Source organism: Lineus longissimus, chromosome 14 (genome assembly GCF_910592395.1).
Source record: "Lineus longissimus chromosome 14, tnLinLong1.2, whole genome shotgun sequence".
Classification (NCBI taxonomy): Eukaryota; Metazoa; Nemertea; class Pilidiophora; order Heteronemertea; family Lineidae; genus Lineus; species Lineus longissimus.
Window position 1 is genome coordinate 3,277,943 of NC_088321.1, and position 27,497 is coordinate 3,305,439.

A 27,497-nucleotide genomic window follows, 5' to 3' on the forward strand; every position below is an offset into this window, starting at 1 on the left:
ACTCTTGAGATGATCAGTGCTTTTTTCCACTCCCAACTTTAAGCTGTCCCCTACCGCGCCATCCCCAGTATCCCCTCTAATTATGGTCACCAGACTCACAGTCTGGTGACCATATTGATATCACTCATGTTCTGGTTTCTTTCTTTCTTTCTTTCTGTTTACATTTTACAAACAGTATTGCGAGTGTTCTCCAAAACAGCTATATAAACCAAATCTATCACCCCTATACCACCAAACACAATCCCATCTAGTGTACGTCGCAAAAGATTTTTCGGATTATTTCGATGACTTTGAAGCGTTTTTATGCTCCGATTTTCTGATTTGTTTGAAAATCTCCTTAGCGAATCTGGTGACGTCACGTAACACGAGTTCGATTCGATGACATCACTTGATCCCGAGTTCAATCCAAGTGTTGGCATTCTCATATAAAACAGTTAACTCGGCTTATAACTCGGCTTACTCGGTTCACGCATGCGCATTAGAAGCCACGGGCAGACCATTGATAGATTGGTTCCCGATCGACTCACTAGGGCGTATGAGATTCCCTGTAGTCCTAGTAGTCCTTATATCGATGTGTTTGGTCGCCTGACGCTTGTAACGAGAAGTGTTTTTGGGTGCATTTCTATAGTAACTCACACAATGTAGTGAGTGTAATGGTTACGTATGTATAAAGTGTAAACAAATTTCATATATCCATCATGTCCATCGAATCTGAAAAAATTTGTGCAAAAACCATGACAATTCTGGTTCCGGTGTAAAAGTAAAAAGTGTCCACCCTGGAAAAAGTGTCCGGCCCTATTGTATTCTGCAATATGGTTCTATAGAGACCCTGACAGTCAATAGCTCAGAGATTGAAGCGCATAATAGAATTGTTCCCGGACATTTTATCCTAGGACATTTTAAACTTCTACACCGGTACAGTTTGTCACATTCCATACGGGCCGTGCGCGTTGGCCGATCCTGCATTCACAACGCACCGCACCCATAGTTACCACGTCGGACGTGATTCCCATTGTTTCCTTCCTCGTGACGCAATTATTTCATGACATCATGAGCCATTGACCATTCACGCAAGTAGATTTATTCACACCGGCGCCACTGAAGTGCGGGTGTGGGACATCATGTATTTCAAAATCGTCTGCTAGGACATACAGGACAACGTCGGCGGAGACAGTTGTGACATTTCATTGCAGACAAAGAAAACGTCCTCTTCTTCTCGATTTACGTAACTTCAAAAAGTCAGTTTTATCACTACTAAATCCAGATCCAGTCACGTGATTTCTAGTAACTGCCCAGTGCCAGAACTGTGAAGTAATGATGTAGGTCACGTGGTCAGAGTGCAGGAGTTCCCTTACCGCCTGGCTATCCGATTTAGCATCTACCGTTCCGGAACGACATCAGCGCCTCCAGTGTCAAGATCGTAAATTTGCCATTCTTGATTTTGGCGCCAAACGAATAAAAAAAACGCGTTAAAACAATTAAGAATATATCGGCTACAAAAATTCGTTATTAACCAACTGCTGAAGAAACATACACAAATATCTAGGCTAGCAGGTGGAAAATTCAATTATTATTTCACCACAAAGAGCTGCTTCTGTCCGCAGATATGAGACAGCTACCGGGGCGGGGACTATTTCTTATGGGGCCTTATTGTTCAGCGTCTCCAAGGAATTCTATTTTTAGAGTCCAATGGGGGGGGGGGGGTTTGGGGGGGCCTTCTCCCCAATGTACTGACTAAAACCTGTCACTTTCAGAGAACGGGGTTGGGGCTTTGGGGGTCTCATCCCCCAATGTACTGGCTAAATATGTCAGAAGGACGGGGGTTTGGGGGGCTCCCCCATGTCAAACAGTTATGGGAGTTGACTAGAGCTTGCTCTTTACATATTATAGGCCTAGTACATGCCCACCAATGCAGATTGAAGTCGGACCTCTCGGCTCTGGCTGTTGGGGCGCAGGACCCCGCCGCGAAGACCGATCAGCCGGTTGCGGCTGACGGGGAAAAGGTCACATAATTTAGGAGGAGAGACGATAACGACGAGGATGGATTTCTCTAATTTCGACTTTTTTTTCGGGACTTTTAAATCTGGCATTTTGGCAGATCGTTGTGGATAGGGAGGAGGCTAGTATTGGATGAGCGGAAAGAGTGGATATCGTATATTCTGGAGATATTGACGTCGGGTAGAGACATCGTTTTGTAGGGAGCATAAACGAACGTTTTTGTGCAGTGTTTGCCGTCACTATTTTCTCCCGCCGTGGCTCATGAAGGGAGGCCTCCCGCCCGCGATTATTTAGATGGTGTATGACCAACTCGGCCTAATATGTAAAGTCAAGAACTTAGTGAGCCCCCCTTTAGGTCGGGGGAGCTCCCCCGAACCCCCCTACGAGCATATGTTAAGTGCAAGCTCTAACAACTACAGCTGTTACAATGGGGGGACACCCCCCAAACCCCCCTCCGTCGACATAGGTTTTTACCAGTGCGTTGGGGGGAAGCTCCCCCCAAACCCCCCCCCCCCCCCCGGTGGACAGTCAACTAGCCCTTCTGTGTCATACTGCTGGAGGGGGGGGGTGCGATGGGACCATCCATATAGTTCCTTCCGACACATTTTTGTTTTGGTAATGTAATACATTGTGATTGACCTTATTCACGGGAATCGGGCGTTTCCAGTGATATACGACACAAATGGGTTGTCCTCATGCATTCACTTTCGAAACGCATTTTAAAATAGATGTTACGTCCTGTTAATGGGGCACGTCATCATCGCGTACATTTGGGAAAAACTCCCTAACGAGACCGGAGCAGACGGCTGAAAGTAGTTTAATTATTGGCCGCTAGGGTACAGAATGTACGTCGCTCACCCGAATTTTTCACGCAACTATAGCTAAATAGAGCTAGTTCTAGTTTGTGATTCATTTTGATACTTCAGATTTGGGCAGAAGACCAATATAACTTAGTCGTCAGTGTGGTTTTAAGCTGGAAAAACGTATTTGTTTTTCTTAAAGTGCCTTTTTTGGACGGGTGTGTGCGATTGTTTTGTTTTTATGTCACGTGACCTCGATCATGTCGACACAAAATTGAAATAAACCACCCTTTTCTGTCATTATTTAGGACGGATATTTCTCTGATAAAAATATTAATATAATTGGCCAATTTCTTAGGCATATGATGTAGCGAATTCCCATGAAGATTTAAATTAATTTAAATTAATTTCAATCAATGGGATAGCAACCACCACCGGAAGATCGCGGAGAAATCGGTAAACTCAACGGAGTTAATTCAGAAAAATACCAAAAAAAATTGTTTGTAGGATATACAATATTTACTCTCTTTATTTCTCATCAAATCAGTATATACTCCCACACACACGTGTATCTTAAGAGCCCCTCCTAAAGGGGGGCTTAATATGTAAAGTCAAGGACTTAGTGAGCCCCCCTTTAGGTCGGGGGAGCTCCCCCGAACCCCCCTACGAGCATATGTTAAGTGCAAGCTCTAATATGTAAAGTCAAGAACTTAGTGAGCCCCCCTTTAGGTCGGGGGAGCTCCCCCGAACCCCCCTACGAGCATATGTTAAGTGCAAGCTCTAACAACTACAGCTGTTACAATGGGGGGACACCCCCCAAACCCCCCTCCGTCGACATAGGTTTTTACCAGTGCGTTGGGGGGAAGCTCCCCCAAACCCCCCCCCGGTGGACAGTCAACTAGCCCTTCTGTGTCATACTGCTGGAGGGGGGGGTGCGATGGGACCATCCATATAGTTCCTTCCGACACATTTTTGTTTTGGTAATGTAATACATTGTGATTGACCTTATTCACGGGAATCGGGCGTTTCCAGTGATATACGACACAAATGGGTTGTCCTCATGCATTCACTTTCGAAACGCATTTTAAAATAGATGTTACGTCCTGTTAATGGGGCACGTCATCATCGCGTACATTTGGGAAAAACTCCCTAACGAGACCGGAGCAGACGGCTGAAAGTAGTTTAATTATTGGCCGCTAGGGTACAGAATGTACTTCGCTCACCCGAATTTTTCACGCAACTATAGTTAATAGAGCTAGTTCTAGTTTGTGATTCAATTTGATACTTCAGATTTGGGCAGTAGACCAATATAACTTAGTCGTCAGTGTGGTTTTAAGCTGGAAAAACGTATTTGTTTTTCTTAAAGTGCCTTTTTTGGACGGGTGTGTGCGATTGTTTTGTTTTTATGTCACGTGACCTCGATCATGTCGACACAAAATTGAAATTAACCACCCTTTTCTGTCATTATTTAGGACGGATATTTCTCTGATAAAAATATTAATATAATTGGCCAATTTCTTAGGCATATGATGTAGCGAATTCCCATGAAGATTTAAATTAATTTCAACCAATGGGATAGCAACCACCACCGGAAGATCGCGGAGAAATCGGTAAACTCAACGGAGTTAATTCAGAAAAATACCAAAAAAAAATTGTTGGTAGGATTACAATATTTACTCTCTTTATTTCTCATCAAATCAGTATATACTCCCACACACACGTGTATCTTAAGAGCCCCTCCTAAAGGGGGGCTTAACAACTACAGCTGTTACAATGGGGGACACCCCCCAAACCCCCCTCCGTCGACATAGGTTTTTACCAGTGCGTTGGGGGGAAGCTCCCCCCAAACCCCCCCCCCCCCGGTGGACAGTCAACTAGCCCTTCTGTGTCATACTGCTGGGGGGGGGGGTGCGATGGGACCATCCATATAGTTCCTTCCGACACATTTTTGTTTTGGTAATGTAATACATTGTGATTGTCCTTATTCACGGGAATCGGGCGTTTCCAGTGATATACGACACTTAAATGGATTGTCCTCATGCATTCACTTTGGAAACGCATTTTAAAATAGATGTCACGTCCTGTTAATGGGGCACGTCATCATCGCGTACATTTGGGAAAAACTCCCTAACGAGACCGTACTGGAGCAGACGGCTGAAAGTAAAATTATTGGCCGCTAGGGTTCAGAATGTCGCTCACCCGAATTTTTCACGCAACTTTTGCTAAATAGAGCTAGTTCTGGTTTGTAATTCATTTTGATACTTCAGATTTGGGTAGTTGACTAAAATAACTTAGTCGTCAGTGTGGTTTTAAGCAGGAAAAACGTATTTGTTTTTCTTAAAGTGCCTTTTTTGGACGGGTGTGTGCGATTGTTTTGTTTTTATGTCACGTGACCTCGACCATGTCAACACAAAATTGAAATAAACCACCCTTTTCTGTCATTATTTAGGACGGATATTTCTCTAATAAAAATATTATAATTGGCCAATTTCTTAGGCATATGATGTAGCGAATTCCCATGAAGATTTAAATTAATTTCAACCAATGGGATAGCAACCACCACCGGAAGATCACGGAGAAATCGGTAAACTCAACGGAGTTAATTCAGAAAAATACCAAAAAAAATTGTTTGTAGGATATACAATATTTACTCTCTTTATTTCTCATCAAATCAGTATATACTCCCACACACACGTGTATCTTAAGAGCCCCTCCTAAAGGGGGGCTTATTACCAACTCGGCCTACCAACTCGGCCTGGGTTATAAATCATTGGTTTATTGGCATAAGTTTTTCTTATATTTTTTAGCTCAGCTGACAAGCTGAGCTATTCATATGAGTAAATGGTAGAATGAATGTCCGTCTGTCTGTCTGTCTGTCTGTCTGTCTGTCTGTCTGTCTGTCTGTCTGTCTGTCTGTCCGTTAAACAGGCACGTTTCAAAACTATGGCGGATAGGCGATAGATTTTCCCTCTGAGGCGTTAAGACCCTTCAGGACTCCTGAATAGACCAAATGTGGGTCCGGCAGGATGAGCGGTTTGGCCACTAGGTGGCACCGAGCGAAATTTTCCAAAAACCTTTCCAGCAGCTGATTTCTCCTAATTCTTTAAGTTGGGGATCATGAATCAAATCTAATCTTATAGAGCAAAGCTTTCTCTTTCATTACCAATAGGCGTAGTTCATGAATTTCCCACCAGGTGGTGTTACTGGCGCAATTTAGTGAGCACCCCCGAAGAAGAGCATTTTAAATTTCGCGCGAGTTATCCCACGTGCAGCGAACGTCACGTCTCGGAGTCTGCGCAGTTCAGACGTAAGGAGACCATGCTATGGAATAGATCGCGTTCTGTCAATTCGGAGGTAAGTTATCATTAAATGCACAATTTCATAGGCGATAATATTTGGCTGCTTGTGTTATTGCATGTTGATGACATTAGGGAAGGCTTGGATTGTTTAATTGGATGTGATTAATTTGAAATAGTTCGTCGACGATCGTTGAAAAACGATCTGCGAAATGCAGCTTGGTCTGAGAAACGATGTCAAAGTCCGGCTTTAAATCATGGATTACTCAACAAATAACTCTTGTCACATAGCAGAACTAATGTGAATAAACAAGACAATAATAAACATCGTTCTGATATCATCGGGTAAGGTTGTCAATGTACATAAACAGTGTAATTGAGGATCGACTCCGGCGATTTGAAATGTCAACAAACAATAAATGCGATAGCTGATACACACTGACACATGCACACTGTACATAGCACAATGCTTCAAACGGGGCCGATTCATCACTCTTATCGCAATTCATTCTCAATGAACTTCCTTGATCATTCGGCCCTAGCGCCTTATCAGTTGTTGTTGGCCTTGTATTTTGATATAAAACTTGGCTAGCTTAGCTATCTATCAAAATTAAAATGTTATCTCCTCATCATGTTTTGCAGGAATGATCTGCACTACTGCAGCTGCATTTGAACATATTTGGTGACCACATCACAGATGACCAAGAGAGAGGATCGAGCTATGACTTTGCACATCCCATCGACTTCGGTGTTCACCAGTGCAATCATCAGAAGAGCCAGTCAATTTTAGTATTCAAGTATTTCATTCTGTAATACTTACCTCAAAATTGACTAAATAAAGAAAACCGCATGTGGCAGTTGGTTAAAAAAAATCAAGTCTATCTGTTTAAAGTTTTTACTTGCTATCAACATTTCAATGGTGGCATTCTGCTAAGGTTTGTAAGAGTTTCACTTGACTTAAGCAGGGTGTACACTAGTAAAATATTAGCAACATTTTACCAACATTTTTACAACAATTTTGCAACAAGCCCTTCAAGGCCCTGTGTACACTAGCAACAAAATTGCAACAAATTAGCAACATTTTTACAACATGTTGGTAAATTGTTGCAAACTTTTTAGTGGGAACAAAAGGAAATAGGTATTTTGGAGGGAAAATGGATGATTCCAAGGAGAGAAGATGTGTTTTGAGTGCTTCTGCAGCAATTTTAGCTGTCATTGTTGAGAGACGGAAGAGGCGGCGAAATAACCAAAGAGAATATGGACCAGGCCCTGGATCAAAATGAGGGTGGATCATGGGGCATACCACTGCCTGTTAAAGGAGTTGCGGCTGACTGACAAGCCGTCATACAAAAACTTCCTGCAAATGGATGAAACTTCTAGAAAAGGTTTCATCACCCTACGAAGCAAGACACTCACTTGAGAGTTGCTATACCTGCTTCTTGTTCAAGTCACATGACCTCAGGTAGATCACATGACGCAAATCCTATTTCTGATTGGCTGAAGAGTTTGCAACATTTTTACAACATGCAACAAAGAATTGCATTTCATTTAATTTGCAACAATTTTACAACAATTTTACAACATGTTGTAAATGTAAGACGCGTTTTGCTCTGTACACACTACGCAACATTTTTGCAACATTTGTTGCAACTGGAAATGTTGTAAAAATGTTGCTGATATTTTACTAGTGTACACAGGCCTTTAGGCAATAATAGAGTTGGGTAGAGCATTTTGTTAATGTTACCCTTTTAGTTAGGGAAACTGGTGCCTTCTGCATTAGGTGGACCCTACTTGCTCATCTGTCAGACCGGCCTCACACGTCGGCAGTAGAGTTTAAGGTCCAGTCTGCGAGATTTACCCATTTCTACCCAGCCAATAGCGGGTGATTGGGCTAGTCTCTCCATGTGATTCAATTCGCATGGATTCTTGTGTCCTGTGCTGAAAGGCTCCCTCCACAAGGGCAGACTACATCCGGTGGCACTAAAGTATGGAAGAAAGACAGAAGACGACCAATTTGCGAAAAGGATCATCATCATCATCATCATGGCAACAGCTGAGGATGAATCATGTTGCTGTGTGTAGAATTGATGGTCCAATATAGGTTGGTTATCTGTTTGCGCACACATTGCAAGGGTGAAGCTTGCTTGAAGTAGATTGCGCCAGTCTACTGTAATTCACTGTTACACATCCAGAAGCTAATATCCTTAGGCTTTGAGTCCTTAGTTTAGTAGAGTTTGACGAGTAATGTAATATACAATGTATACGAACAACGCAGCAACAACTCAGCTGAGCGCCAGGCCCTTGGGCCTCTTGTTTGTTTTTTGTTGGTATATTTTGGCCTACTATGTATTCATTCCTGTTGGAAATTTGAAGAAAATTTATTGGGATTTGAAGGAGAAATCCATTAAAAATAACGGCGGCGAGTGTGGAAATGTCGCGGTAGCACATTCATGACTGTGATTTCATGGATTTATCCTCCAAATCTTGATGAATTCTCTTCAAATTTCCAACAGGAATGAATAAATAGTAGGCCTATATATATAGCAACAAAAAAAAACAATATAAGGAAAACTTATGCCAATAAACCGATGATTTATAACCCAGGCCGAGTTGGTGGGCCGAGTTGGTAATAGGCCGAGTTGCCCCGTAATCATTTAGATCGTTCTATTCCAATACGGAGAACGTGAGTAACATTTTATTCATTGATTTATTTGGATTCGGATAGGCCGATGAGATCTTTGTGAACTTTGTTCGTGTACATATGTTGTCGTATTCGGAATCGTGTATATTCGTATTATTCTAAACCACGTGAATGTGAATGGATTCTGGAAGGATCTATTCAATCGTATCGTAAATGTGGAGCTCGCCAAGCCAGGATCGACAGCAAGTGGACTCATAGAGAATTGAAGAAACCAGGCTGTGGTAAGTTTGTGACATTTTAGTACTTTATAGATACAGTCCTCACATCGCCTTATTGTATGGGAGGTCAATTATAGCTGCGCCCAAAAAACTTGTCGCTGGCTGCATTGGTTACGGGGTGAGTTTTGATCAATCAATCATGCTTTCTGCCAGCTGTAGGCTAATACCGGAAGATGTTGGCTAGAACACCGACCGGCGAAGTAATTATAAAAACAAAAAAAGTGAAGGAACCTTTTTTGCCTGGGTGAGAAAACTTCGTAAAAATTATATACTTTCGATTGTCGGATGATCTATTTCCGGACATTGTCATTTCTCCGCTCTCGTCATAACCCCCCTCCTCCTGCAGGCGAGTCCAGCCCTTCTGATGACCAGACAAAAAATGCCATGAACTTCAGTGACCTGGGTGACCGTTTTTTAGCTGTTCGCAAATTGCGTTGTACTGGGGCACGTCATCGTGGGGGGTTCGGGAAGAAGTTTTGATGCAGTTCAGCCGACAAGAACGATCAGGGAAATAGAAACATACAAGTACCAGTCGTAGCGATCACATCAGATCGCCGTTATACTCATGTGATCCATCCGTACTGTAAACCCCTTACTTTACACAGGGTTTTTTTTCGCAGAATTTGCAAACAGCCTATATTCGCGAAAATAAAAATCGCGAAAAAAGTTTTAGATTCGAAAAACTGATCGAAATTTCAAAATCAACAAAAAAATAAAAGTCGTGGATATTTGCTTCAGCAATTTTGGCTGATAAGAAGCACGAACATTTGTCTGTTGACAGTGTGCTGGTTGCTGCAACTCTCTCACGCAAATGACTCACTACAACACTGAAATGCGAATAATATACTTTATTCTTTTTTTCTATTTATGATTTACCACCACCTTCGTATTCTACTTTTTGTTATAGATATGCACCACCAACATTGTAGCATTCATTCAATATAATACCATGTTCTAAATATAATAATATGCAGCAAACGACCTATTTCGTCCAATCAAAAGCGTGTACAGAGAATCACCGTATGTGTCATTTTGCTTCTTTGTGATATTTTCAACTGCTACTTTTTTACAATTGATTGCCGCGGCCAATATGGCATGTTTCACTTTATTTTACACCACCAGCATACAACAATCGTTGAGGTGATATAAAGATTACTTCCTTCATTATTACTTGCGAGCAAAAATCACAAGTAGGCCTACTGATGTTCTTACATTGTTTAAGGGCTTCATAATATACAATGTAGCTCTTTTCTGGAAGCACAGGAGGAACAGTGCATGAAGCTGCAGCCAGCTGACAGCGTCATTGCTCCGTTGCGCTCAGCAGAATGAAAAATACATTGTCCATGTTGGCCACGGCATTCTAAACTAAAGGGAGTAGACAGTATTATAGACTATTCTAAACTAAAGGGAGTAGACAGTATTGGGATGACAGTCTGAACAATCTCACCATTTGGGCAACCAAGGAGTGAAGGACAGAAATTCTATACCAAGCCAACCAATTTGATAGAGCAAGGTGGCCTTCTGGCTATATACGAGGGCGGTTCATTAAGTTTTAACAATGGGGCATTCATTTCAAAAGGGGTTATCACAGACTTTGGAAAACACATTTGCTCCAATGATGCAACTCTCTTAAGCGCATCTAAAATTATCCCCATACTCCTACAATAACTGGAACTGCAGCTTATTTAGCAGAGGTTGGGTGCAGCCTTTGAATTCTGAAAATCGAAAAGTTTGAAAAACCCTCATAAAATATATTAAAATATATTCCGTTATTTTTCAAAAGCCAATATTTGCACCAGTGAGTAGAAACAAGCATTTATAAAATGTGTAAATATCGGTCACGTGGGCTAACCAGATGTACCATTGTTATTCAATATAATATTGATGACACTTGGCAATGTCGTGAATTCTGGTCGAATTCTTCAAATACGTCAATCATCAGTCTTTAATTACATTTGATCAGCCTCAATCATGCTGGTCGAATGCGTGTTAAGCATTAAGTAAAAGCATCCAGATTCACTTTATAGTTGTAACAAGTGGCTTTTGATTCCCAGTTATTTTTAATATCTAATGTTTCATTTAAGTGTTAAATTTGGTGAAATTCTGCTAAAAAAACTCGGTCACAAACAGGTAGTTTATACAAGCCCCCTTGTATGAATTGTGCTAGGGACGAAGAGCCATGAGTAGAAAGTGCTCTGGTATAATGATTAGTATATGCCTAAAGGAAAATATGGTGGTGACTTTTATACTGAAAATTTTCATAACAAGTTTGTTAAAAATGCACCACCTGTTTTTAGTCAGAATTCAATTGCCACTCAAGGGTCAACACATAGCGATAAAACATCAACATTTATGTGAAAGTGGCCACAATTTGCAGCGATTTCAGCATGATGCAGGCCCTGGTTTCGCCTCGGCGGCAAAAAGTTATATCAAGTTTTTTAAAAACTTCTTGATCCGCCCTCGTAATACATTGAATAATACCTTGGTCCATGTGACATACAAGTAGAGAAGAAAATGTCCGTATTACAAAAGTTGATGATTGTAGTTATACCTAAAAAAATGAAACGGCCAGGGGCCATTGTGCTCACCGTATAGATATTTGGTGCTTTGGAATTCATCCAGGTTAAGAATGATTGTACATGTTTAGTATACAAGTCAAACCAAAGTCAGTATGACGTGATGTATCGTTGCTTGGAGTAAGTACCATGAGAATATCATCAAAAACAAGTCACTAATAAACGAGATATTGCACTTTTTACCTATTTTAGTTTTTGCCTCCTGGTGGCCAAGTTGAGTACCAGATCAGATTCAAATTCGATGTCCGAGGTTACCTGACGTAGGGAGTCATGTGTACCAAATTTCAAGTTCATAGCTTTAGTGGTTAAGAAACGTGCCATAGTTACAATCAAACGACCAATTTACGCCATTTGACTTCTGTGACCTTGAAAAGCAGGTCAGATTAAAAACTCATATGATATGCGATGTATCCTTACTAGGAGAACCTACCATAAAAATGTTATTGAAAACGAATCACTAATAAGCGAGATATCACACTTTCTAGGTTTTCACTTTTGGCCCCCTGGTGGCCAAGTCAAGAATCAGACCAGACTGAAATTCAGGGTCAGAGGTCAGCTGACCGAGGGGGTACTTTGTACAAAGCCTCAAGTTCATGGCCTTTTGGGTTAACAAACGTTCCACAGTTGTACGCTCAAATGGCCAATTTACACGATTTGACCTCTGTGACCTTGACAAGTACGTCAAATCAAAAACCCGTATCATATGTGATGCATCATTGCTAAGAGTATCTACCATAAAATTTTTACCAAAAACTAATCAGTAATAAGCGAGATATGGCACTATCCAAATTTTTGGTTTTGGCCCCCTGGTGGCCAAGTTAAGAATCAGACCGGACCGAAAATCAGTGTCACAGGTCATCTGACCTAGGAGGTCATGTGTACCAAGTTTAAAGTTCATAGCTTTAGTGGTTAAGAAACGTGCCATATTTACACACAAACGGCCAATTCACACCATTTGACCTCTGTGACTGTGACCTTGAAAAGTACGCCACATCGACATGATTTTTTGTCAACATGTAGAGCTACGTAACAGGTGTCTACATACCAAATTTAAAGACTATAGGACAAATAAAGACAACGCGTGCCACTATCGGTTAAATTTTAGAGTTTGACCTCTGTGACCTTGAAAAGTAGGTCAAATCAAAAACCCGTATGATATGTGATGTATCCTTGCTAGTGGTACCCACCATGCAAATTTTAGCAAAAACAAATAAGTAATAAACGATTTATCGCACTTTTTAAGTTTTTGGTTTTAGCCCCCTGGTGGCCAGGTGAAGAATCAGACCGGACCAAAATTCGCTGCCAGAGGTCATGTGACCTAGGTCATAATGTGTACAAAGTTTCAAGTTCATAGCACAAGCGGTTAAGAAACGTGCCACACAGGATACGGACGACGGGCACAGGGCTATCGTATAGACTCCCCTGACGGTGAGCCAAAAAGGGCTGTGCGGGTGGTCACTTGCCAGAATTCGTCTACCAACTAATCCGTGTTTTACCAAGACCGTTTACTGACAGATTGACAATTAGACAATCAGTAGCGAAAGCAATTCTGACAAGAGAATCCTCACACTGCCGCTGAGATAATTTATTGCCAAAAGGCGGCATCATTTACTGGTCAAATACACCAAAAATCTCCAGCCCATGTCAACTTCATCCACAAAAGTTAGTTAATTTGATTTGGTTTGATTCAATTTAATTTCATATTAATTATGAGCAACGATACAGACATATTGTATCGGTAACTATTGCAGCCACGCTTTGGCAATAACCTCCTCATTGCTTTTACGCACTCAACGTCTATAAGGTTACATTTAGCAGAAATTGATTTATATATCCATTGAAAAAGTACATGCTTCTCTCTAGAGCACGAGAAATCATTCTCACAATCCCTATATAACAATATTACACGCTTCTAAAGAGTAAACAATTCACACATTGGCCCAATATGTATCAAAATACGTGACGCAGTATACAGCGAAATTAACATAATGTCACAAGTATCTTGTTTAGCAGGATGCAATTGGAAATACAAGTACGTAACTGATTAGCATCAATTCTTTTCCCATCAAATTGTCAAATGTTGGTGAGATCTTTGCACTACCATCTGGCTGTGAACTACAACGGAGATTTATGAAAATAACTTTTAACTCAAAATCGCCTTTCCTGGTCAATGGGTTGTTATGCTGTCCTGCGTCATGTATTAGTTACATGTTCTAGAGTACAAAAAGACATACTGTCCACATAGTTCAAGCATAAAAATCCTAAGATTCTAGAATATAATTAACACACTGGCCCGTATGCATTGAATTGTACTCATCGTAGAATTCCATTTTCCACCAATAGTCTTATGGTTTGCGGACTTTTGCTTCTGGTTCAGAGCAACATTTCATTAAAGTGTTCCTTTTGTGAAACGTTCCTCTAAACACAAGAAGATTTTAAAATCAAACCGTATAAATTCTTATAAAAAGTTTCTAGAGGAAAGAAGGATATGTTACCGACATCTGAATAGTCTTATGAGTGAGGTTTCGCTATCCCGTTACACCGAAAACGGTCCTCGTTCCCGTTCTCATTATCGGAAATATCAAAAACGGTTTCGTATTCCCCGTATAGAAATGCATGCAGGCATTCACAACCAAGATTTCGGCCTGTTTTATCGTCAGCCCTCTTGGTTTACAAACCAACCTTTCTGGATGTTATTCTGAATCACGGTTCGGCAACCGGGTACCAAGGCCTGGTGGACAAAATCCGGTTTTGAGATCGAGAAAACCAGCTCAGAAATTGATGAAGTTATTCGCATCAGTCGCTCAATCTCGGTTGATCGGTTCTTGGAACGAGATAGCAAAAACTCAGTATACTGTTGACTTCAGAGGAACGTTTTACAAGTGATCTTATCTGTGTAAAACTTTGCTCTCCGCTAGAATAAGCCGCGCCGAACAATGTATAGGTGCAAGCTTCGAGAGCACAGAAATGGAATACCATTCATACAACGGCCCTAATGCATCAAGATAATAATAAGTTTCTCTAGAGTACAAATAGAAACACAATTCACACAATGCAAGCAAAACATTACGTTTCTATGATACAATACGCATCAGAATATGTGACGCAGCCAGTAAAACATTGCATGTCGATTACCAGGTGAATTTTTGGATACAAATGCACTTGAAAATGGGAACTGCATTACTCAGCATGAATTATTCTCCCATAAAATTATCAATTTTCAAACAAAGACGTCTTCACGTGACACTGAATCTCACGAAATGGAGTTTTCAAAAATAAACTGCAACCCAACTTGTTTTCTGTTCACTTTGACTCGTTTTACTGTCTGGGTCACAAGTTTGTTGAGTTCAAAAATAAAGCACGCACTGATTGAGCCTAAATATCAAGCTTCACAAGCGTATATAAGAAAAACATCTCTCCCATTGTCCATTCCGTATGCCTAACATATGAAGCTTCACAAACATACATAAGAAATACATCTCTCCCATTGTCCATTATGTATGCCTAAAATATCAAGCTTCACAAGCATGTATAAGAAATACATATTTCCCATTGTCCATTCTGTATGCCTTAAACATCAAAAAGTACATGCTTCTCTCTAGAGCACGAGAAATCATTCTCACAATCCCTATTTGTATAACAATATTACACGCTTCTAAAGAGTATACAATTAACACAGTGGCCCAATATGTATCAAAATACGTGACGCAGTACAGCGAAATTAACATAATGTCACAAGTATCTTGTTTAGCAGGATGCAATTGGAAATACAAGTACGTAACTGATTAGCATCAATTCTTTTCCCATCAAATTGTCAAATGTTGGTGAGATCTTTGCACTACCATCTTGCTGTGAACTACAACGGAGATTTATGAAAATAACTTTTAACTCAAAATCGCCTTTCCTGGTCAATGGGTTGTTATGCTGTCCTGCGTCATGTATTAGTTACATGTTCTAGAGTACAAAAAGACATACTGTCCACATAGTTCAAGCATAAAAATCCTAAGATTCTAGAATATAATTGACACACTGGCCCATATGCATTGAATTGTACTCATCGTAGAATTCCATTTTCCACCAATAGTCTTATGGTTTGCGGACTTTTGCTTCTGGTTCAGAGCAACATTTCATTAAAGTGTTCCTTTTGTGAAACGTTCCTCTAAACACAAGGAGATTTTAAAATCAAACCGTATAAACACTTATATAAAAAGTTTCTAGAGGAAAGAAGGATATGTTACCGACATCTGAATAGTCTTATGAGTGAGGTTTCGCTATCCCGTTACACCGAAAACGGTCCTCGTTCCCGTTCTCATTATCGGAAATATCAAAAACGGTTTCGTATTCCCCGTATAGAAATGCATGCAGGCATTCACAACCATGATTTCTGCCTGTTTTATCATCAGCCCTCTTGGTTTACAAACCAACCTTTCTGGATGTTATTCTGAATCACAGTTCGGCAACCGGGTACCAAGGCCTCGTGGACAAAATCCGGTTACAATATCCAACCTTTGTGTTGCTTCTCGTCAGTTTATCGTGTAAAATAATGTATACCGCACGAATTCCTGGATGTTATTCTGAATCACGGTTCGGCAACTGGGTACCAAGGCCTGGTAAAATCCGGTTTTGAGATCAAGAAAACCAGCTCAGAAATAGATGAAGTCATTCGCATCAGTCGATCAATCTCGGTTGATCGGTTCTTGGAACAGGACAGCAAAAACTCACTATTACTGTTGACTTCAGAGGAACGTTTTACAAGTGATCTTATCTGTGTAAAACTTTGCTCTCCGCTAGAATAAGCCGCGCCGAACAATGTATAGGTGCAAGCTTCGAGAGCATAGAAATGGAATACCATTCATACAACGGCCCTAATGCATCAAGATAATAATACGTTTCTCTAGAGTACAAATAGAAATACAATTCACACAATGCAAGCAAAACATTACGTTTCTATGATACAATACGCATCAGAATATGTGACGCAGCCAGTAAAACATTGCATGTCGATTACCAGGTGAATTTTTGGATACAAATGCACTTGAAAATGGGAACTGCATTACTCCGCATGAATTATTCTCCCCAAAAATTATCAATTTTCAAGCAAAGACGTCTTCACGTCACTCTGAATCTCACGAAATGGAGTTTTCAAAAAGAAACTGCAACCAAAAATTTGTTTTCCATTCGCTTTGACTCGTTTTACTGTCTGGGTCACAAGTTTGTCGAGTTCAAAAATAATGCACACACTGATTAGGCCTAAAATATCAAGCTTTACGAGCGTATAAGAAATACAGTTCTATCGTTGTTAATACCGTATGCCTAAAATATCAAGCTTGACGTCCATTCACGACCAATAGTAATCATGCTGAAATATACAGCGATATGATACTCATTTTTTCATTTGCGAAGCAATGCTAAAATCGGACATCGAAATGTCTCTGGCAGAGTCAGGCAATATTTTGGAGGGTCATTTCACAACATTTCGTTGCTCGCCAGAACATCAAAATGCCTTAGATACGATCGACAGAAAATCAAAACACGTATAGTTTCAATCGGTCTGCGTTATCGACGATTTGATGCCTAGAAATAGTCGGTAGAAATGTTCTCGAGGAATCGACGTCAATTCTAAAATTTCGGCGTCAATTCGACGTCGATCTGGCTTTGATTCATGACCTGGGATGGAACATAGAAGCTCGCAATGACCACTGCACCACGGAAACAACCATTTGGCCAAAGTTGGTAAAATGGAACAATTCTTTGGCTTCAATAAAACAAACACAGTTGAAAATACGCATAGTGTAACTTTGAAAAACTTTGAAACATTTAACATGTCGTTATCACTTTGGGATATTGAGTTACCGCTGGAATAGGCTGTTAAATGTGCACAAAACTCATGAAAACCATCACATCACCCTATCTGATGTTTTCAACTTTAAAATATACTACGAACTCTATTTAAAAGGAAGTCCTTGTGACTTGTACACAAAAATAATTTCGAGGAAAAACATCTTTAAAATCGTACCCCTTTCTCCCTTCTCCACATTCTCCAGTCGCCTACACTTGCCAGAGCATGTCTCATAATGTATAATAGTATTACACTGGAGTATGAATAGAAATTCAATATAACATAAGTTTCTTGGGTACAAAAAGAAATCAAGTTCAGCTTTGACATATAATGATACTGTAACTGTACAATATGGCCTGGCTCTTTATTTTTGCGAATTCGGATGTAATCTCGTTTTAATTAGTGAAACTAAAAATTACAAAAATTTATTTTTATCGGAAAAACTGAAAGAAAATCGTCTCCTCTTCTGCCAAAAAGTTCCCAAAAAACAAGTTCTTAGTTTTTCATTTCGTGGATTGCAAAAATATAGAGGCAAGCACATTTACAGGTTTACAATCTGCGTTAAAACATTAGACCCAGTGCGTCTATATGCTACAGTTATTACATTACAATTCGCCTCTTTCTGATCTGCGCGCACCTCTCGAGGCGGAGCTCTCTTTTGGGGAAACTAGCCGACTTATATAGCGTTTGATGTATCCAAATTATGTGCCCTAACCTTATATCATCCATTAGCATGATTGAAACATAATATGGAACAAATTACCTTCTTTGTTTGTCTCGTTATGCACTGTCGGCAGAAGATATACCTGTATTTCCACTGTCGGCAGAAGAGATACCTGTATTTCCACTGTCGGCTGAAGCGATACCTGTATTTCCACTGTCGGCTTAAGAGATACCTGTATTTCCACTGTCGGCAGAAGAGATACCTGCAATTCCACTGTCGGCAGCAGTTATCAGTACTTCCACTGTCGGCTAAAGAGATGCTTGCATTTTAACTGTCGGCTAAAGAAAGACCAGCATTTCCACTGTCGGCTGAAGAGATAACTTAAGTTTCACTGTCGGCTTATAGAGGAACCAGCTTTTCCGCTGGCGACTGAAGAGATACCTTCATTTCCACTGTAGGCTGAAGGGGTACCTGTTTTTCCACTGGCGGCTGACGAGGTACCTGCTTTTCCACTGTCGGCCTAAGAGAGACGGACATTTCCACTGTCGTCTGAAGTGATACCAGCGACTGAAACGCAAAGCAAGTAAACATCACACCAGTTTGTATTGTCTATGGTTTTAAAGAATGGAGAAGCATGATTCACTCATAAATACTTAACAAAATCAAGAGGATAACCCGTATAATGGAATTAGATATTAATTTGATAACGAAATAATTTCCAATTTGGGGACGGAGATTTCAGCGTGAATGTTGTAATGTTGAGGCAACTGTGTAAAGGATGCTGAAAGTCTACATTTGATGGACAATTGAAAAGAAAATACTTTAATATTTGTTAACAAGGGCTTCAGGGCCACGTCAAAACAGAGTATACAGAGTCAGCAGCCGATATCGGTAACATAATAAATATGGGAAATCCCCACCATCTCAGGGCAGTTATATTTAAAGGTTACCACCCTTCGTCAGTGCTGCAAAATCCGCGTCGAGTGCGAAATATACAACGTTTACCTAAATATGGTGAAATATGAAGGCTATCCATAGTGGCCTACTGGACTTTGCGCAAAGAAAGCAACCAACGTAACGGTCCCTAGGTATTGTTATTTTCCTTAGACAATACACAGCCTGGTCATCCTAGGGTCGTGGTTACATGGGAAGTTATCATTGCAAAAGAAGGCCAAACACAAGCTTGTGTCAAGCAGCACACATAAGTCGAGCACATACAAGCCATGACACAGAACACATTAGGTTTTATAAAATGGATTGGCAGTCGAATTAGCGAAGGCATACATTTTTAGTTACAGGTGATTCACTGCCAGTTAAAGGGCCTAATATTTTGTCACATTAGGTACAGTTTGGAATATGAATTTAGCCAAGTTCATGGGGATGGATAGGTGACGCCGGCATCTAACCGAGCATATATTTGCCTTGGCCATAGAGGGCGCTACCAATGCAAATCACTGACAGTTAAAGGGACTAGCCTTTGACATAACTAGCCTTTGACATAAGGGTAGTTTGGAATTTCAATTTCGCCTGGTTTATGGGGATCGATAGGAGGCGCCAGCATCTAACTAAGCATACATTTGCCGCTATGATAATGAATAGAGGGGCTAAAGTGCAAATCACTGGGACTATTATCTTGCGACATGGGGATGGATAGGTGGCGCCAGCGAGGCAGATGGACCACACCAAAGAGTACATCTCAAGATAAACCATAACCGAATCACTACACTGTCCACTGGAGGTATTCTGTGGCCGTGTTAGCCCCTGGTTTAATTTACTAGGAACAGAACCTGAAGCGGTCAAATATAATGGTCGCTCCCCAATTGCGCTTGTTGCGTTGCGTTGCTTTCTTTGCGCAAAGTCCAGTAAGCCTTTCATCAAAAGCAAAATGGCCAAGCGTGAGATGTTATGTCTGGTACTCTCATCAGTGAGTGAAAGTCGATTCATTAGCGACAGTGAACATGGCCAGGCTTGGAGATTTGGGAATTCACGACAATACAGTGCAGTGCAGACCATTTATTTACTCAAGAAAAATCTAATTTAGAAAATTTAAAAATAGTACATAACAGCTTATCTGCGGTATTGTAATACATATTAGATTCAACATTTACGATATTACCATGCACTAGGGAGGAAAGAAAGGAAAGTATTCGAATTATGTCAAGAAGTTCTATTCAGCGTATTTTATTAAAATAGGTATTATTAGCGTAATACGCAAAATAGAACTTCTTGACATGATTCTGGTTCTTTTCTCCTTTTCCACTCTTTCGATCGGCGTGGCCTAGCGGTCTCGGGTATCCAAAACAACTAATTTTAAGCTTTGGAGAACTTTTGTTTTGTAAAATTGAATGAAATTCGAAGCAACCTAACGTGAATGCTATGTTGTATGTGTAAAGTGTGTTGTAAATATCTAACTGTCACTCGCTCATCTATCGTGAATCTCATTTCAATGAATTACTAGAGTACAAAATGAAATATAATGATTCATTAGCCCAGCGCATGATCCATACATAACCTCCATAAAGCTCTCCACTGGTTGCAGTGGTTGATAGGGTGAGGGACGAGGCCGGTCCACTGCGTCCGAATTGTAAGTATATCATGCTGGGGTTGCTCAGGAAGGGCTCACTGGGGCAGATCTCTTTGCTTTTGCTTTCGGCATGGTCCAGATGTGTTTCCAACAGTTGAAATGGCTGAAACCTTGTGTGTAGATGAATATAACGGTAAGTGACTGCACCCTCTCTTCCACCAGGTCTGCTGACTGAGCATGCACAGAGGGTAAAACCGTCGTGGCGCACTGAATAACCACAGGTAGCCCATAAGTTTTATTTTTGATTAATTCCTTTCCGTAACAAAAACAAGAAGAATTCACACCAAGGAGTCCAAAATATACCACGGGATAGAATAATTCCGAACACTTACAACTCATTGACCGATTTAAAGGGAAAAGGTACTAGCCAATATGCATCGTAGTCAGGCGGGGGGGGGGGGGCAAGAGGCATGTATAGGCCAAAGGAGACAAGGGGGTAATAGATAGTGTCCAAGCGTAGGTGTAAAAAAGTAGTATGATGATTATGACTTATAGTGCGACATGAAACCAAGGTAATGGTTCAGTTAAATTGTTGCATCAACTTTTGTTCAGTAATTCTCTTTTGTGTAGTGTCAGTATTATAAAGTGATCCCTTCAGAACAGAGACTTTCATGTCATCAAGAGAAGGCCCAGGTTTATTTGAATGTCCACCGATAGGAAGAAGTGTTTTTGCGCCTGATGGATTGTGCATGAGCACAATGACCAAATGGGGGTTTAGGCCAAATGGAGTGGGACTGAGGCCTGTTTGATCGGTCTGAGCCCTATATGCAATATGTGGGGGATCTGGAATGCACAGATGGCTATATTGTACAAAAATATTTTTTTTGAATATATCCACCATCAAGAGAAAAGGTAAAAAAATCTGAAAATATTGCATGCCGACCACCAGTTATTGCTTTGTAATTGTAATTCACGTCATTCCCGCCAGTGCCCACAGCTGTTCGGATATATTCTGTGGTCACTTGCGTTCGGCACTTGTGGTCAATTGCAACCAGGGCAATGGGCCTATCTATGATTGACCGACCATGATAGCCAAAAACGGCATTGAAATAAATTTTTGAAAAGAGCACACCTGCGCGATGAAATGAATTTAATCTGCATGTAAGTCAGGGGTTGAGAGCATGGGACCGAACATCCCACGAAAACGAGAGGCATTTTCATTCATAGCGAGGCATTTTCTGTCGTCCAGAACGGAAACAAAAGAAATTTGAAGTTTATCCCCTTCGACCAGAAGAGATGGCTAATTTAACCTCCCTCTCCTGCCTATTGTCCCCTTAAACCCAGGGGGAGTCCAGTCCAGCGATAAAGATAATAAGAAATCCATTGGCAACACAGGCGCAGAGAGCAGATGGTTTTACCAATGAATTTGTTGATTCATCTATTCATGAAATTAAAGAGATCTTTTCGGACAGTTTCTAAAGTTATGATGACAAAACTGTTCTAAAAAATGCCTAAAATGCGTTTTAGTATAATTCTGCTAATAGCCCCCGAAAATGATAAGAATAGACATGGATGAAGTTTGAAACCAGAGCATTAAGGTGCCTATTAACTAAAAGGCTGGTGTTTTTTTTGGGGGGGGGGGGCGTCACACTACATTCGATTTATCTAAAAATGAAAATAGATTGGTCAGGATAGACTTGAACCCATGACTTTGGAACCTTTCGACATCGGGTGAAAGAATCACTGTTGGCAGTGTGACCGCCTAAGCAAACGAGTAACTAAGTCAGAAAGGAATCACAGGTTGTCATTAAACAGCACTAAATTACTTATTTTCGCTGTTCGTCACACTTGAATACCCTCGACATAAATTTTTGAGACTGAAAATTGAAATTCCCGATGTCCAGGATGTATATACGTAACATAATTGGCATTATCATATAGCTCAATAAGAAATGCTCTGCTTGATGGAGCCAGTTCTGCGAATAACGTTCTCTAAGACGACTATATGAAGCATAATTGCGCAGCAAAAAACCTTATCAAAATGATTTTCGTTCGCCAATACTTGGATGTTGAATCCGCGGATTCCGGGATGTTTCGTCCCATTCCGGGATGTGCGATTCCCATTCCTCGAGCTCTTTGCTGTTCGAAGGGGATAAATTTTCAAATTTATTTTCTTTCCGTTAGCAGACGACAGAAAAATGCCTCGCTTTGACTGAATAAGCCTCGTTTTTCGCGGAATGTTCGGTTCTAACCCCCAACCCCTGTAAATGGCGTTAATTAAGCATTATTTCAGAGGACTGCCACTTATCAGAAGATCTTGCAGTATGTGAACCCCAAACTTAAAGTTGTACCCCAGATCATAGGCATTGCAAAGTTCGTTCCAGGCGCAGGTTTGACGTCCGCTTCACATGTGCATTTTTGGGTGTTATCCACTCAAGGGACAAAAGGGACAAATAGACTGCTTTGCGCCGTAATGACCCTGTTTTTTTCCAAAATTGAAAAGTACGTTAAATCTCATGGCAGTTAGCTTATGTGCCAGAAAAAATTTCCCTCTTGAGTATAAGGCCGGGCGCTAACTTGGCAAAGTACAAGTACAACCACTGCAGGAAGAGATAATCAGCTGGATTCCACTTCTTTTTCGTTAAACTAAGGTATCACTCCTCAGTTTCATTAAATCCATCAGCCGCCAGTGCCTGGTGTGACACACAAGGCATCACCCGGCCCAGATGCATGCTGAGACCAAACTACTGCAACCAGATGGTAACCGGAAAAACGCCGACCGACCGACCGACCAACTGACCGACTGACCTGCGAACCTACCGTCATATACAGTATCCCTTTCGCTTTCTATAGCACATGTATCTGTGTAGTGCCCAGCGCAATTGACGTGATGGAGTCCGACGTGTCTGACAGCAGCATCTCCAGTCAATTATACCGGGAAAACGAGCCCACGCGGTAAGGAACTGATAACGATACTCTAAAGATATGCTTTGTCTACATGGTCGGTGGATATAAAAACATGATTTGGGCCTAATCTATGCACTGTAGTTTTTCTACTCGAGTGTCTCGACCGATGCAATGCATGAACTGCAACGCGCAATATGCATTTGTTGTCATTTGAACAGCGCACGTGCGCTTGTTTACAATTTCATTTCACATGACCTGCTGCTGTCAGACACGTCGGACTCCATCATGTCCATTGCGCTGGGCACTACACAGATACATGTGCTATAGAGAAGCAAAAGGGATACTGCATATGACGGTAGGTTGGCAGGTCAGTCGGTCGGTCGGTCGGCGTTTTTCCGGTTACCCAACCAACCAGATACCCCAACCTTCCAATTTGTATGGAGACAGAGTCCTAAGATAGCTTTCTTATTAGTTTCGATACCAGTAGGCGGCTTCACATTTGATACCACCTAGATTTACCATCTGAAATAAGATCAATCCCAACCATCAATTCATTCAAGACCGCTTTAAAATCCTGGCTTTTCAAAAAACACTACGGTATTTAGTAGGAGGTTTTTTCTCGCGCTTTGAGCAGGGCGACCTGGAAAGGCGCGTTATAAATATTAAATTGTATTGTATTGATTCAGCAAACGGTTAAAAAATCAGGCAAAAATATTCAAGTGTTTTGCAAAGTTTGCGCCCAATATACTCGGAGGGAAAGATTTCCAGGCACATATAAGCTATACAGACAATTAATGTACTTTCAAATTTCTAGAAAAAAAATCCAGGGTCAAAACGGCGCAAAGCGGTCTATTCGTCCGCTGAATGGATAACACCCAAAAATGTACGTGTAAAGTGAGATGTCAAAGCAGCACCTGGTGTGATCAACAGGGAATCTGAGACGAAACTACTGGCAACAGATACACATACTTGCACATTTTTATCCTTCTGATCCACCGTTGTTGTGCGTATATACTCCCCCCCCTGATCGGCCGTCAGAAGGGCTGTTACTTTATCGGTAGTCTCCCTGCATTCCCTTCTTTTCCCACGCGTCCATATCGCGACAACACTATTATTACACTCACTCATGGTTGTCGCACGAGGCACGCATTGAAAGCCATCATAATTGAAGGACCAGGTGTTCAATGAGTAACGGTTCCAGGGATGCTGACCTGACCCAAATGCAAAATGCATGTTTATAGAAGAAGGCTAACCTGATCCTGAGGTTGTCACTATCAATTCAGAACGTCATTCAATTACTTCATGTCTAGCAATTTGATTGGCCACCCATGGTGCTTCCGACGGATTTCCTGGCCCTTCATGTCGGCGGTGAAAGGAGGAGACTTTAGGACTGATATTAGGCATGATTTTACCTTTGATGCTCCCCAAATCCTGCTCGATAGCGCAGAATCAGGCTCTGCCAATTTCGCCCCCCCCCATATACTCGGAGGGAAAATGTATCTGACAGATCAGCTTACCACCATCAGATAGGCAGATTAATGTACATAATCCGTTGTTAAAGCGGCGCAAAGCGGTGTACTTGTCCGTTGAATCAGGAATCCCCGAAAACACACGTGTATTTTTGACGGGACTACGCACCGTGCCACGCTCTGTGTCACTACAGTGCCACGCTCTGTGTCACTACAGTGCCACGCTCTGTGTCACTACACGCCCCAGCCGCATCACGAAATCATTGCGCCGAACACATTTTGGTCAATAGGAGGCAAATCTCTGTTGCTGTACCTCACTAAAGATGTTCTGCATAATCAACTGACTCGATTGCTGGTAGACATAGAGCACGGCCAATTCAAAGGAACACAACGTTTTTGGATACGAACTATGGATGGACACTTTTTGCCGATTTTAAAACTGTGGAGTGGGACCTAAAGATTTATTTGCCTATATCCTGCATCCCCTGTTTTTGATATATACGTCGTATGGTTGTATTTGTAGTTTATCATGTTTATTGTGATTCGACCAACGGTGGGTTGTCGAGAGTAAGTTGTGTACTGTAAAATCGGTCATTAGCCGTCCTGAATTTCAACTCCCGGCCGAGAATAATGTGGTATATCAAGTGGTTCGAATTATTCAGGCAGCCCAGGAGTTTTATATATATTTTTTACCGTTCCGACCCTATCCCGTATATTTTGGATTTCTAAATGTGAATTCTACCACAGGCGGCCCAGGATTTTTATTTTTGATTAATGTAAATTGATTGATTGAATACAGATGTGATTTTGACTTTTTTTGTAATGGAAAGGATTAAATAAAAAATAGAACTCATGGGCCACCTATGGAATAACGACAAAAGCTTCAGTCGCTTAGTCTATAATATGTCGTTAGGATTGTGCTTGTTACTCCTACCGTGTGAGACGACCGAATAAGTTTCAACATGAGAGTGTAACTTACGCAACTTATCTTTGAGAAGGTCCTCGGCAGATGATCGATCTTTAGGGAAAACAATGAAGGTCTTCATGAGGAAATCTTTCACATCACCAGGAACATTTTCAGCAACGGGAGGAGCCTCACCATTTCCAATCCTAAACATCACATGTGTTGCATTTCCACACTCACTCCATGGACGAGTTCCCTTGGCCATTTCCAACACAACACAGCCAACGCTCCTGTGGATAGGATACACATTTGATTTAGCATCGGGTGAATTATAACACCATACATAACATGCACGAGGCGATCATGTTGCTGCCGTCTGGCTATTATGGCAAGCCGTTTGCTTCAAAAAGTCGAGATGATTTTTTTCAAGTCGAGATTTTTTTTTCAAGTCAAGAAAAAATATTTCAAGTCAAGAAATTTCTTCAAAAAGTTGAGATTAGTATTTTCAAGTTTACACATTTTTTTTCAATTCTACAAGTTTGTTTTTTTTTAAGTCGACTTTTTAAATATATATACATATTTTTTTTTTAAGTAAAAAAAAAAGTTTTTTTCATTAATTTTTTTATATACAACTTATCAGTTGATTATTTTTCTAATTCTTTTAAATTTTTTTTCAAGTCGATAAAAATTTATTGTAAATGACAAATTTCCTATTCAACAAAAAAAAAACACATTCGAGACAGAAAAAATAAGTCGAACATTATGACGTCATCACTTTTCGTGTACAGTATGTAGACTCGTCCCCAACCGTTCTCTTGCTGACTTCGCATTCTAATGCCCACATATATACATAGCAGGGGACCAGTCTATACAGTATGCAAGATAGCGGGAGGCGATGTTGTTGACATTGCCGAGTGTCTGCGTCAGTGTCCCGCTGAGTGCGCTGTATATACGTGCATGCGATCACTTCGGTGCCAGTGTAACATCTGTGGTTGTTCCCCATGTGTCAGTGTTTCCAAACAATAGGCAGCTAGAGAGACCACGACTTTTCAATAGGGGGGATACACAGAAAAACTTGTCAATCTATTTTTGAGCGTTCCCAAACAATGAGGGGAAACACTCAAAAACAGAAACACTCAAAAACATTACACCGGTTCCGTTTTGGCAGAAGATTTTGCGGAGGTCTTGGTGCCTATGCACAGCACTAACGATCAGGTATTGCACGCGATAGAGGGTTTGCAGAATAACACGACACACGGGCCTGATCGCGGCTGGCCAGGTGTTGAATTAGGCGGCGCGCGCAATGTACACAAAAACTGATGACGTCATAATGTTCGACTTTATTTTTGTAGCGCTCGACTGATTATTTTCTCGAGTATGAAATTTTTACTCGAATATGAAATTTTTACTTTCGACACTATTTCGGTATTTATTATGTATCATTATTATATTTTACAAACACTATTTTAATTTTTATAATCATTTTTTTCTCGCAGTGAAATTTTTATTAATTGATTTAACTTCAATATGTTAAATGAGAAGAAAAATAAATATCTCGACTTGAAAAAAAAATTTATTTCAAATTTTTTTTCTTGACTTGA

General features: G+C 40.8%; 1 protein-coding gene across 1 annotated transcript in view; it reads left to right on the forward strand.

Moving 5' to 3' along the window:
- Positions 1-27,497, forward strand: part of LOC135499123 (transcription initiation factor IIE subunit beta-like) — a 462,452-nt gene that overhangs the window by 19,422 nt on the left and 415,533 nt on the right. The window lies entirely within an intron of this gene.